This window comes from Ambystoma mexicanum, chromosome 3p (genome assembly GCF_040938575.1).
Source record: "Ambystoma mexicanum isolate Mex_15411 chromosome 3p, UKY_AmexF1_1, whole genome shotgun sequence".
Classification (NCBI taxonomy): Eukaryota; Metazoa; Chordata; class Amphibia; order Caudata; family Ambystomatidae; genus Ambystoma; species Ambystoma mexicanum.
The window spans coordinates 326,659,227-326,671,289 of NC_090925.1; the positions used below are offsets into that span (position 1 = coordinate 326,659,227).

A 12,063-nucleotide genomic window follows, 5' to 3' on the forward strand; every position below is an offset into this window, starting at 1 on the left:
AACGCGCTGGGACGGGCTACTATGGGGATGACGAGGACCAAGAAGAGGAAGAGAACGACCCAGAAACATACAGAGTAGATTCCCCGATAGATAAAGAACCCCCAGTTACCGACTCCCCTGTCGACAACCAGCCTCTCTTGAATGAAGTTCTGTCCAGAGCGGCAGAGCACTTCCACATCTCCCCCCCAAGTGCTCAAGAAGAGAGGGACTTTGCCGAGGAGTTAGTGGGAGAAAGGAGACCTGTTGCCCAGGCCATCACTATCCTTAAGTAAATACAAAGGAGAATAGACCCTTCCCTTGTAAATCCCAACCTCACTAGGGCAGTAAATGCCAGGATTGAGAAGCTTTTCAGGGCAGCCCAATCAGACCCACTGTACATAAGGGGGCATCTGAAACCGGATTCCCTGGTAGTTACAAACACCCGAAAGAGTGCGGGAACACCCTTGTCATCGTCCGAAGCTCCTCCAGACAAGGAGAGCAAGAAGATTTATGGCTTGGGCAGGAAGGTAGCCTCCACTTCCGCCTACCAGGCAAGGATTGCCAACTCCACCACCCTGCTGGCGAGTTACAACTACCACCAGTGAGGAGAAGTCACGGCACTCATAGAGTCCACCCCAGAACCCTTAAAGAGCCAATTGGCACGAGTTTCGGCGGAGGGAAGAGCCGTGTCCGGTTGCATTTTAAAAGCAACCTTTGATGCCGCGGATAACGCCGGCAGATTGATAGCAGATTGATAGCAGAAGGTACTGTTATCAAAAGACATGCTTGGTTAAGGCAGTCTGGGTTCAAACCCGAAACCCAAGCATCATTGATAGATAAGCCGGTGGAGCCGGATCTATTGTTTGGAAAGGCTGGTACCTTGAACTGGTAGTGCCGACTGTTCACCTTGAAGCGCAAGTACTTTCCGTGCGCTGGGAACATGGAAATATGAAAGTAGGCATCTTTCATGTCCAATGTTGCCATATAGTCCCCCTTTTTTAGGAGGGGGATTACCTCTTGGAGACTAGTCATGCGAAATTGTTGGGGCTTGGCATACTTGTTTGCAGGCCGTAAGTCCAATACTGGGCGCATTGTCAAATCGTTTTTTGGCACAAGGAAGTAAGTTGAATAAATACCCAAATTTACAAATGGAAAAGATTCGTTATCTGGTGCCAGAATAAGCAAATCAACCCGGTTGATTGCACTCCTTCCACAATTGTCACATACATGCTCCACCTGCTGGATGTAGGACTGGTTTTTAACTCACTGAAGGTACACCTGGCAGCTATGTCAGCATACACCACCTCCCATAACAAGGTGTCGTGGTGGAAAATACCAGTGGTTAAAGCCTTCATGGAAGGAGTAAAGAGACATCACCCTCCTATTTCAAACCGACCACCAGGAAGGGACCTTAACGTGGTGCTATCTAAACTCATGGGGCCCCCATTCGAGCCCATGCATAAAAGCAGTCTCAAACACCCAACTTATGAGACGGCCTTCTTAGTAGCAATTACTTCTATAAGAAGGGTCAGTGAAATTCAGGCTCTGTCAGTGCAGGATCCTTTCTTTACAGTTCATAAAGATAAACTGGTTTTACGTACACACCCTAGGTTCTCACCCGAGTTTATTTCTAAATTCCACGTGAACCAGTCCATCGACCTTCCGGCTTTCTTCCAAGACCCACAAAGCTCGGCTGAGGTGAAACTACACACCCTAGATGTGCGTAGGGCGGTCCTCTACTATATAAACAAAACCAGACCGCTAAGGAAAACAGACCAGCTGTTTGTCTCCGTAGCTACAGGCAGAGAGGGAGATTGCGTCTCTAAAGGTGCCATCTCTAAGTGGATTATTAACTGTATCCAGCTGTGTTACTCCCTTTCTGAAAAAACTTTGCCTTTCACGCCAAGAGCCCACTCTACAAGAGGCATTGGGGCCACTCTGGCTTTCATTGCAAATGTACCCCTTGACACCATTTGCAAAGCAGCTACTTGGAGCTCTATTCACACTTTTACTCAGCACTACTGCATTGACACCCATTCCAAGACAGATACTCAAGTGGGACAAGCGGTTCTAAGACATTTATTTGCTCATGACCCTTCTCACATCCCACCTCCTTCTTCTAACACTGCTTGCTAATCTATGCACAGCATGTGATCTAAGCAGATTCCACAAGCCTCAGAAGGGATACATTACTCACCGTAATCGTATTTCTGATGCTTGTATCTGCTTAGATTCACATGCGACCCACCCTTCCTCACCTCTGAGAGAAGGCGCATGGATGGTTGTAGTCTTATCTTTCTATCTATCTGCTTGGATTATCTGTACTCACGTTAGTCCTCATGCTACCTCATGTCAGAAAAAATACAATCTGAGGGTCCTAGACACGTGAGGGATCATGGGTACAGTGGACATCACACTAGGGATAGTATTACTGGCACGCCCTGTGTCGACGCCCATTTTCGAGTTTCGAAAAACAAACTGTAATACTCTGCAGCTTCCACTAGATGTCGGCCTATGCACAGCATGTGAATCTAAGCAGATACAAGCATCAGAAATACGATTACGGTGAGTAATGTATCATATATATATATATATATATATATATATAAATATTTATTTATTTATATATATTCAATGAAAAAACTGTTAAAGGGACGTTATGGTTAAGGTGCACTAATAAAAACCTATGAAATTCAGTAAAAAAACGTTGTTAAAAGGACGTTTTGGTTACAAGTAAAATCGAAAAACCCATGAAATTCACCAGTTATGGTAAGCTAAGCAACCATAACTCGCGCCACCACCTGCACTGCTAAGACTAACACCCAGGACATCAAAGATGACATCACAAATATCATTTGTATATTCCTGCACAGGTCGGAACTGCATTTTCTACTGATCTAGAAACTTTCAACTTCAAAATTTCCCTTGCATAGCTCCAACACCTATTCCTACTCATTATCCATTAACAATCTAGTACACAGTACATACTTTTAGCAAAACAGCTTTTTATCTTAAAATGGCATCAGCTATTGCCATCCCTCCTCCCCAAGAGCCACCACCACTGCTGTAATCAAGGAGCATGAGAAACACTGCCCCCTACCTTAGAAATAACACACACGCAACATTTTCCCTTGTCCACCTGCCCCTGCATATTAGTGTTTTGTGCCTCTTCTCTCTTTTCTTTCCCCACCTTTCGTTCTTAGCTCTCCTGCCAACAAAAAAAAAATATATCCAAAAACAACAAAAGAAATGTTCCTTTAGGAACCACCGTTCACAGTTAAAAAATAGAACTAAAAACCACTTATAGACTTCATCTACTTTACATTTCTCAGTAAAGTACATAGACTCAATAAGATTTTCCAACATTTCCATTTGCATTTTGTGTTATGCTAATGGGAATATTGTGGCGTTCATCCCCCGTTCCAGGGACTGGAACGGTGGATACCGCCCAGCAGCCCAAGTTATCAGCCCAAGCGAAGCGAGGGTGGATAACGAGGTCTCCGGACCATTATCCCCCCATTCCAGCCCCTGTAATGAGGGATGAAGTCCATTAGCACCCTAGGTTCCTAAAGCGGGAACCCGGGGTGCCAAAAAAGGATTTTCCGTTCCTACACCAGGACGCCTCTGATAAGTTTGACAAGTTTGCCTTTGGCGTCCCGGTGGAGGAAGGAAAATCCTTTTCCAAGATGGCCACCAGGGAAAGGGAAGGTGGGGTTCCATAAAGGGCCCCTCTTCGCTTTCCATGGCAGCCTGCAGAAGCCGAAGAGAAAACCCTATGACCATATTACTACGAGCACATTTTTCTTCCCTTTCAAACCTATCCCAATTTCGAACAACTTTACCACAAAGCCGGTCCCAGGTGGACATGGCCACTTTAACCCCATGTGTTGTCCGTCGTGGTCATGGCCAGTAGCCAGATTGTCCGGATCATGACCTTATTCCATGACCCGGACAATCTGGCCACTGTCCATGGCTACCGGCTATACCTCAGTCACCAAAAAGGTATATCACTATTTTTTGTACCTACATTATGACATTTGTTCAAAAGTAAAACGCGGGCACATTTGCAAAACCATGCTTTCAGATCCTTGCCAATGCTCCTTCCACAAGTTTGCTGGAAATCCACACGTGTTATTTTTTCAAAAGTGTCAAATGTATACACATACAATAGTCATATAAGCTAGCCCCAACTTGACAAAATCCATATAGACTTTATGAAAATGTTATATCTAGATCTAAAATCTTTTTGCAAACTTTTGTGTAGATTTGTCAAACTGCACCGCATTTATAAGCCTTTACAATATTTTTGTACGCCCCCTCTAATTTTGCCCCCTCTTGACAAAATCCCACCAAACATTCGAAAAACATTTATATCTAGATCTATAATGTTTTTGCACACCTTTGTGTAGAGTCGTTAAATGGCACCCCTTTTATAAGCCTTTAAAATAATTTGGGACACCCCCTCAAATTTTGCCCCCTCTTTACAAAATCCCACCAAACTTTGCAAAAGCATTTATACCTAGATCTATTATCAGTTCCCCAACTTAAGTGTGGATTTGTCAAATGGCACCTCATTTATAAGCCTTTATATTATTTTAGGAGCCCCTCTAATTTCGCCCCCTCTTGACAGAATCCCACCGAACATTGCAGACTCATTTGGAATCAGGTCAAGAATATAAGTGCAACATTTCATGCAGTTTAATTAAGTGGCGCCAAAGTTATAAGCCATCCAAGAACTGCTTTTCACCAACCCTGCAATTAAGAGATATCCGCCAACTTCACAGGACTGTTTGCGACCATCCGGGCTGTTCGTGGATTTTCGCGACAAGAAAACACCCTTTTTTTGCTTCCTGCAGCCATATCCCATCCCCTCCTCATCTCCCCTCACCTCCCCAGAGATTATTTGATAAGTTTGACCAGTGCAATGTTGTGTTTTTTTATATGTTTTTACCACGATGCCCGCGGACACCGGCTGCTGTCCACGAATCCAAGATGGCGGACAAAAATCTGACGCACTTCACGCTTTTCACCATCCAATCAGCAGTTACGTCCGATGTCTGCGGACACCACATTGCCCTTTAAGCCAATCAGAGTCCTGTCCGCGGAGCGAACAGGGAAGTGTGTCCATGGAGCTGACATAGATAGCACACATTTTGTTGGACCTACTTTTTGGTCATTTTAAAAAAAAACTACTGGACGGATTTCCACCAAATTTACAAAAGCATGCTTTCGGGAGCAAGCCATCCAGCGGTTTGGGCTGTAGGCGTGAGCAAAGTTTTTCTCCATTCAGTCTATGGGAAAAAAAGAAATTTTGGGACCCCCCTATAACTTTTCCCCCCCTTGACGAAACCTCACGAAAATTTGCAGAAAAATTCGGAGTCGGACATATACTTATTTTGCAACGTTTGGTGAGGATTTGTCCAGGGGGACCGAAGTTATAGGCCGCCCAAAAGGTGCTCTTCCTATGGGTTTAGCAACTTAACCATAACTACATGGCCGCTACCGCAGGCCATGTAATATATATATACATATATATACATATATATAAATATATATATATATACCTTGCCTCCTAGGAGGCTCAGCCTCATACGCAGCAGGTGCCTCCGGGTAGGGATAGAGTCAACCCTTCATTCATACAAAACTCTCAGACTATCAGACTGCATACCGCATCCATGTCACCAATGGTAGTCGAAAGGAAAAAGTGGAGCACTCATTCTTCCAAGAAATGCTATTTGCAGTATGTGCAAATTTATCGCTGCTTTCTAAAACGATACTCTAATCATAATTATCCAGCCATGGTCAAAGACAGGACAGGAAACGATTTTAAAAATCGTCACACGTTCCATCCTAACACAGGACTTCCTCAGGCACAATTTACATTGATCATTGTGGCCTCACCTGATCGAGAAAACAGGACCTTCCATTTCCTGTTCACCTATACAAATCATGTGATAAAAGTGACTACGTGCTCAACCCCTCCAAAATGGAGGACATTTTAAACAATCTAGAACTGCATGGATTACACTGCATTGGCTACTTATTCATACAATCGTTGATTCAAATCTACATTTCCACACTAACAGAGGAAAAAGCAGTCTTGTAAATTAGTTACATAAGACAAAAATAAACAGCTTAAATGCAAACAATTACAATTGAAACATGTACAATCACGTGTATTTCTTGAAAAAGACGATGGATTAGCTGCTGCTCTACACCATGTATTGGTGATGAAAATTGTAATCATCCAACCGACATTAAAAAACTTGAGTGCAATAAAGCCGAAGTGGGGTAATTGTTCCCAAAAACCGAATAGAAATATCAGTTCAGGCAGCAATTCATATACATACATTATCAAAGAGGCAGTTACTGAGTTATAAAGACAGTGACAAGTGTTGCAAATCTGTTCAGAAAGACACATAGCTCCTCACCACCATGCAGGCCATTGGGTTTCATGGTATTCATTTTTATTAGGACTTTAGATTCAAGATGTCGTAATTTTAGCTGCCTATTACCGTTTCTTATGTGTTCAGGAACATAAGCAAATGCCACAAATGTCATCCCTGTAACACCACTATTGTGGAATTCAGTAAAGTGTGGCGTTAAAGGATAAGTGATGTTGCCATTCTTAATGGCTCTACAGTGACGCAAAATAAGTCATTTCAGGGACCCTATAGTGGACCCAATGAACCTCAATTTGCAGGAACACTATCAAATAAACAACAAATTTGGTGAGCCAAATAATAACATAATTCAGCTTCCAGGTTTTGTTCTCATAGGTTAGTTGATCACTAGGTACATAACACATAACAGCCAGGCAGGTGCTTTCAGAAAGATACTCACCAAACACTGGCCCATATGTTTGAGTGATTGTTAGGGAGATTTATCAGTTTTATGCTTAATACCCTCTCCTAGTGAGACCCCCAGCATTTTTTGCTGGACTTCTGGACCTTTTTCTCCTGAATGAGGGGAGCCTTTTTCCCCTCATTCATTCGTATTTGCTCTAACCATGGGAACTCTGTTATTTATGATTTACCTTCTTTTATGGAGTCTTGCTTTCCTCCATATCTCTTAAAGGCATCTGTGTTTCACTTTTGCAGCACACAGCATCCTATGTGCAGTGTTGCTGGGAACCCTTTGGGTTCTCCTGTTATACTCTTTCATTTTCCTTAAGAACAACTGTTCTTAAAGAAAGAGGGATACTTTTTATCCTTCCTAAACTTTTACTTTTGAGAGATCAGCAGGCCCCACCTTATGTGTAGTGCTGAGGGGATACATAGTATCGCCCTTCTCGCTGCTCCTGTAAACTTTTGGTTACAGTGACTACTCTATAGTTATGGCTGGTGGCAGGGCACGTGTCCTACCAACATTTGTGCAATTTTCCACTCTAGGCTGTATTTACAGCTGCAGGTATGCACAGGAGGGTCACCTACGTTCCTTTTTCGCCATTTCTTGTGCAGATGTCCTTTGTTAGCCCTTCTTCTACCATCCTGGGAGGGGGAGGTCAGAATGTGAGTTTTGTCTTTGGCAGGAACCCTTTGTGTAGCCTGCCAAGGCTCCAGTGTGTCTGTGAGGACAGGAAGCAGGGGGGAGGCCGAAACTCTCCTGTCCTTTGTCTGCTGATGTGCCTGAGTGGAACCACTTCCCACTAGGGGGCTGGCTGTCCTCATTGGACAGCCACCCACCCCTTTCTGTAAACTGCAGGGAGAGTTTGCAGAGGAATAAATGGTAAATCCTGATAACAGGTGAGGTTCCTGAGGCAGAAGGCAAGTCAGCCACTGGAACAGAAGATCCAAAGCAGAAGACGACCAGAGACACCGGCAGATAATTCCAGTAACCGCAAAGAGACTACTGCTGTCCTGACCCTGTTTTCTAATCGACAGAAGAGCTCTGAAGAGGACGACTCCTTCCCTTTGGTTTGTCATAGGACGAGCTGCAAAACAAGCTATCCCTTGATTTGATTTATTTGTAAACGCGCACCTGACAAAACTAATCGTGTCTGGGCGCAGATGTATCACACAGTGATAAATCAACTGTCTTTGACAGTGCTATCAATTCAGAAATTTCACAGGCAAGTGACTAAACGTTGGTGCTATCATTAGCAGAATATATATAGGTCTTCAGAGCCTTTCGGAATGTAATGAGAGTTTTATGTTCTCGAATGACTCTCGGGAGGCTGTTCCAGAGTTTTGGACCATAAACTCCAAACCTTCGATCTCCTTTACACTGATATCTTGACCGTGGCACTTGCAGCAACGTCTTGTCGCAAGAGCGTAGTTGACAGCCTGGGCTATATGTCTTGATTTTATCAGACAAATAGCTTGGTGCTAACTGGTTCACGCATTTAAAGATAACGCAAAGGATTTTAAAATCTATGCGTTCCTTCACAGCTAGCCAATATAATGACCACCTTAGATTAGAGATAGGGGATGATTTTATCACCCTGAACACCAATCTAACTGCCGCATTTAGGGTGACTTGGAGTCTGCATAGTTGGGTTGCAGGGATTCCAGTCAACAGAGTATTACCATAATCCAGTCGTGAATTGATGAGAGTTCCCACAACTGTCGCCCGGTCCTTGTCTGCTATAAATGGTAGGATCTGTCTTAGCATCCGTAGGGTGTAGAACACAGATTGTACTTTCGCAATAACTGGTGCCCCACTCCCTATGTTGTCTTCCCAGATACAGCCCAGATTATTTATTTTGGGAGAAAAGTCCAATTGTGATCCCAGAAAACTTAGTGACAGTACTTGCTTGTTATGTTGCAATTGGTGTTTAGAGCCAAACAATGCTACATCTGTCTTATTTGCCTACATCTGTCTTATTTGCATTCAACAACAGCTTTTTCACTCACATCCAAGCTTGCACCTCCTTTAAACAGTGTTCCACTAGTTCAAAAGTGTCTCCGATATCTCTATTCTCAGAAATACCTGAGTGTCATCAGCATATGAATGGAATTTAACTTGATGTCTCCTCAGGATATCCCTAAGAGCTTTTACATATAGATTAAAGATGAGAGGCGAGAGAGAGGAACCCTGGGGGACACCACAAATTTGCATAAGGGAATCCGACAGGAATCCTCCAAATGTTACCCATTGTTCTCTACCAGCAAAAATGACTTAAACCACTGTAGAGCTTGTGTAGAAACCTTTCCCACCTCCTCGAGACGTCTCAGCAAGATCTTATGGTCTACTGTGTCAAATGTGGCAGATAGGTCCAACATAATCAAAAGTGATATGTCCCCCTGATCTGCCGTCTCAAGAAGCTCATCCTAGACCGTCAACAATGGAGTTTCCGTACCGAATCCCGGTCGGAAACCCAGAGGGTCCAGTAAATTCTCATTTTCCACATACTCCTGTAATTGTGATGTGACGATTTTTTCTAAATTTTTCCAGGCCATGGCAAACCTGCCACTGGTCTGTAATTCTGCAGGTTCTTGGGATCTAATTTTGCCTTTTTTTAGCAATGGAGTGACGACTGCCTTTTTCAAGTTTGCTGGTACAATGCCTGTTGTTAGGGATTGGATGTGCTGTGACCTGCCAGGGCTGCAAACCACCAATACCAGGGAACCTCCAACCCAATTGCAGTTCATCGTCTTTCCATGAACAAATCCTCCAAGAACTTTGGTGAGCTCCAGTTGGACCTACAGAGGCACAATTCCACTCCTTAAAGTCCCCTCACCAGAGTGCAGGACTGCAGATTCAAGGCAGATCGACCCGTTCACTGTTGGAGCTTGTTAAAAGGTGCCAAAACCGCAGACTGACATGGGAGACCGAAGAATTCCTTGATGGGGGTCCTTTCTCGCGAATGCTGCTGCAACATCTGTTCCAGAGTTCCTCCTTTCGTCACCAGACCGAGGAATCAGGAGACCGGTTCCATCGCTGCTGCACAGGAAAGAATTCAGCTGCATTTTCTTCAACTACCCTAAGGTACTGTGGGGCTCAAAGTAGTACTTACCTCAAGCCAAATTGTCACTCCTCTGTCACTGGGGTGCTATATCCAGAGGTTGGCCATTCGCCCTTACACCTTGCCCAGGCCGTACATCTTAGGGAGTCCTTTCAAAGGTCCCTATTAACCTTTGTATTCCACTAAAGCCTTCTACTTAAAGTAACTAACTTTGCCTTTTCTGCTGATCCATAGGACTTTGCACCCTTCTTCAAATGACTTTTGATGAACTCTTAACTAGTTAGGCAATGGACTCCTAAAGTATTAGAATCATTTAAAAGTGCTAGAGAAGTAGATTGTTGCTGCTAGTGCTGAATAACCCTTTCTCCTTACAACAGAACATTATCCACGTGACTTTACAAATTAATGTAACTGTCCTCTGTGTTCATGGCGGGCACAAGTCACTACCTATTGAAGTAGTCACCTGAAAGAGTGTTACTTATGTTATCTATTTGTGTTGGTTATTCTAAAATAGTATTTACTTACCTTGCCTTGTGTATATAAAATAAATGTGTATTTTACTATAACTACAAGTGTGCAAGAGGTTCTTTGGACCTATGTGTTTACTGAGTTCATTGTACTTCCCTACAGCTCACATCCTCCTCATAAGATAAGCCTGGCTGCTCTGCCATTCTATCAAACCTTTGGATAGTACAGACGTATACTAAAAGTTGGGGCTCGTACACCAAGGGATAGTTTTATCGAGTCTCACCTGCTGGTAGACTTTAGGAAAACTCCCCCAACAGTGATGACTTAAACAAGTTTCTGAGCACTTCCCCAAAAATTACTTTTTATAAAGCACCTAATCTAAAAGACAAAATAGCACCAAGTCGTCCACGCAGTCAATTGGTTGACACAGGATAAAAAAAACAATGGCTACTGTAGGTGTAATAGCAGCAACATTTGTGAATATGCTATGGTTTGTGATCAACCAACTTAAAAGAATGAGAACAAAACTTAGAAGCTAATTATGTTACTACTCGTTTTACCAGGTTTGTAGTTTATTTGATCGTGTGTCCCTGTAAATTGCAATACATTGGGTCCACTAAAGGGTGCTGAAATAATTTATTTTGCAACACTATAGAGCCATGAAGAATGGCAACAGCACTTATCCATTAACCTCACACATTGCTCCATTCCACAATAGTGATGTTGCTGGGATAACATTTGTGGGGATTGCTCATGTTCCTGAACACATAAGAAAGGGTAATAGATAGCTAGAATTACGACAGCTTAAATCTGAAGTCATAATAAAAATGAATACCATGAAAACCAATGGCCTGAATGGTGATGAGGAGCTATTTGTCTTTCTGAACTGATTTGCAACACTTGACTCCTTTTTAACTGCCTCTGTGTGATACATTATGTATATGAATTGCTACCTGAATGTTTAGATTTTTCTGTTCGGTTTTTGGGAAAAATTAACCCACTTGGGCTTTAGAATGTATGATGTGATTATAATTTTCATCACCAATACATGGGTTAGAGTAGCAGCTAATCCATGGCTCTTACAAGAAAATGAAATGTGTGCATTATGCACGTGATTGTACATGTTAGAATTATAATTGTATGCATTTAAGCTCAGTTTATTTTTGCCTTATGCAAGTAATTAACAAGACTTGCTATTCCCTCAAACTATGTTTGTGGTGAAATGCAGATTTGAATCAACGACTGTATGAACAGGAAACCAATGCAGTGCAATCCATAATCACATGATTTGTATAGGTGAACAGGAAATGGAGGGTCCTGTTTTCCATATCAGTTGGAGCCACAATGAGCAATGTAAATTGAGAGGTATACGTTTAATACTGCGCTGCAGATAACAGAGGACAAAAACATTGAAATATTTGTGGTGGCTGGGTTAAGGTTATAATTAATGTGGGGGCAGTATGGGTGGTGTGCGTGGGGGGGGGGGTAATTGCATTGAAATGACCAAAAAGGAGTGGGAGGTGGAAGAAAACACCTGTTTTCATCCTCAAGGTTATTTTTTCATTGTAATCACATAGATCCAATTGAGCCTTAGAAAGTCCTGTGTTACGACAGAACGTGTGGTCATTTTTTCTTTTTTATCGGGTCTTGTCCTGTCTTTGACCATGGCTGGACTATCATTTTAACAGCAGTAAACAAAATGTATACAC

At 42.9% G+C, this 12,063-nt stretch overlaps 1 protein-coding gene across 2 annotated transcripts in view; it reads right to left on the reverse strand.

The window, feature by feature from the left end:
• Positions 1 to 12,063, reverse strand: part of LOC138580390 (3'-5' exoribonuclease HELZ2-like) — a 957,207-nt gene that overhangs the window by 468,507 nt on the left and 476,637 nt on the right. The window lies entirely within an intron of this gene.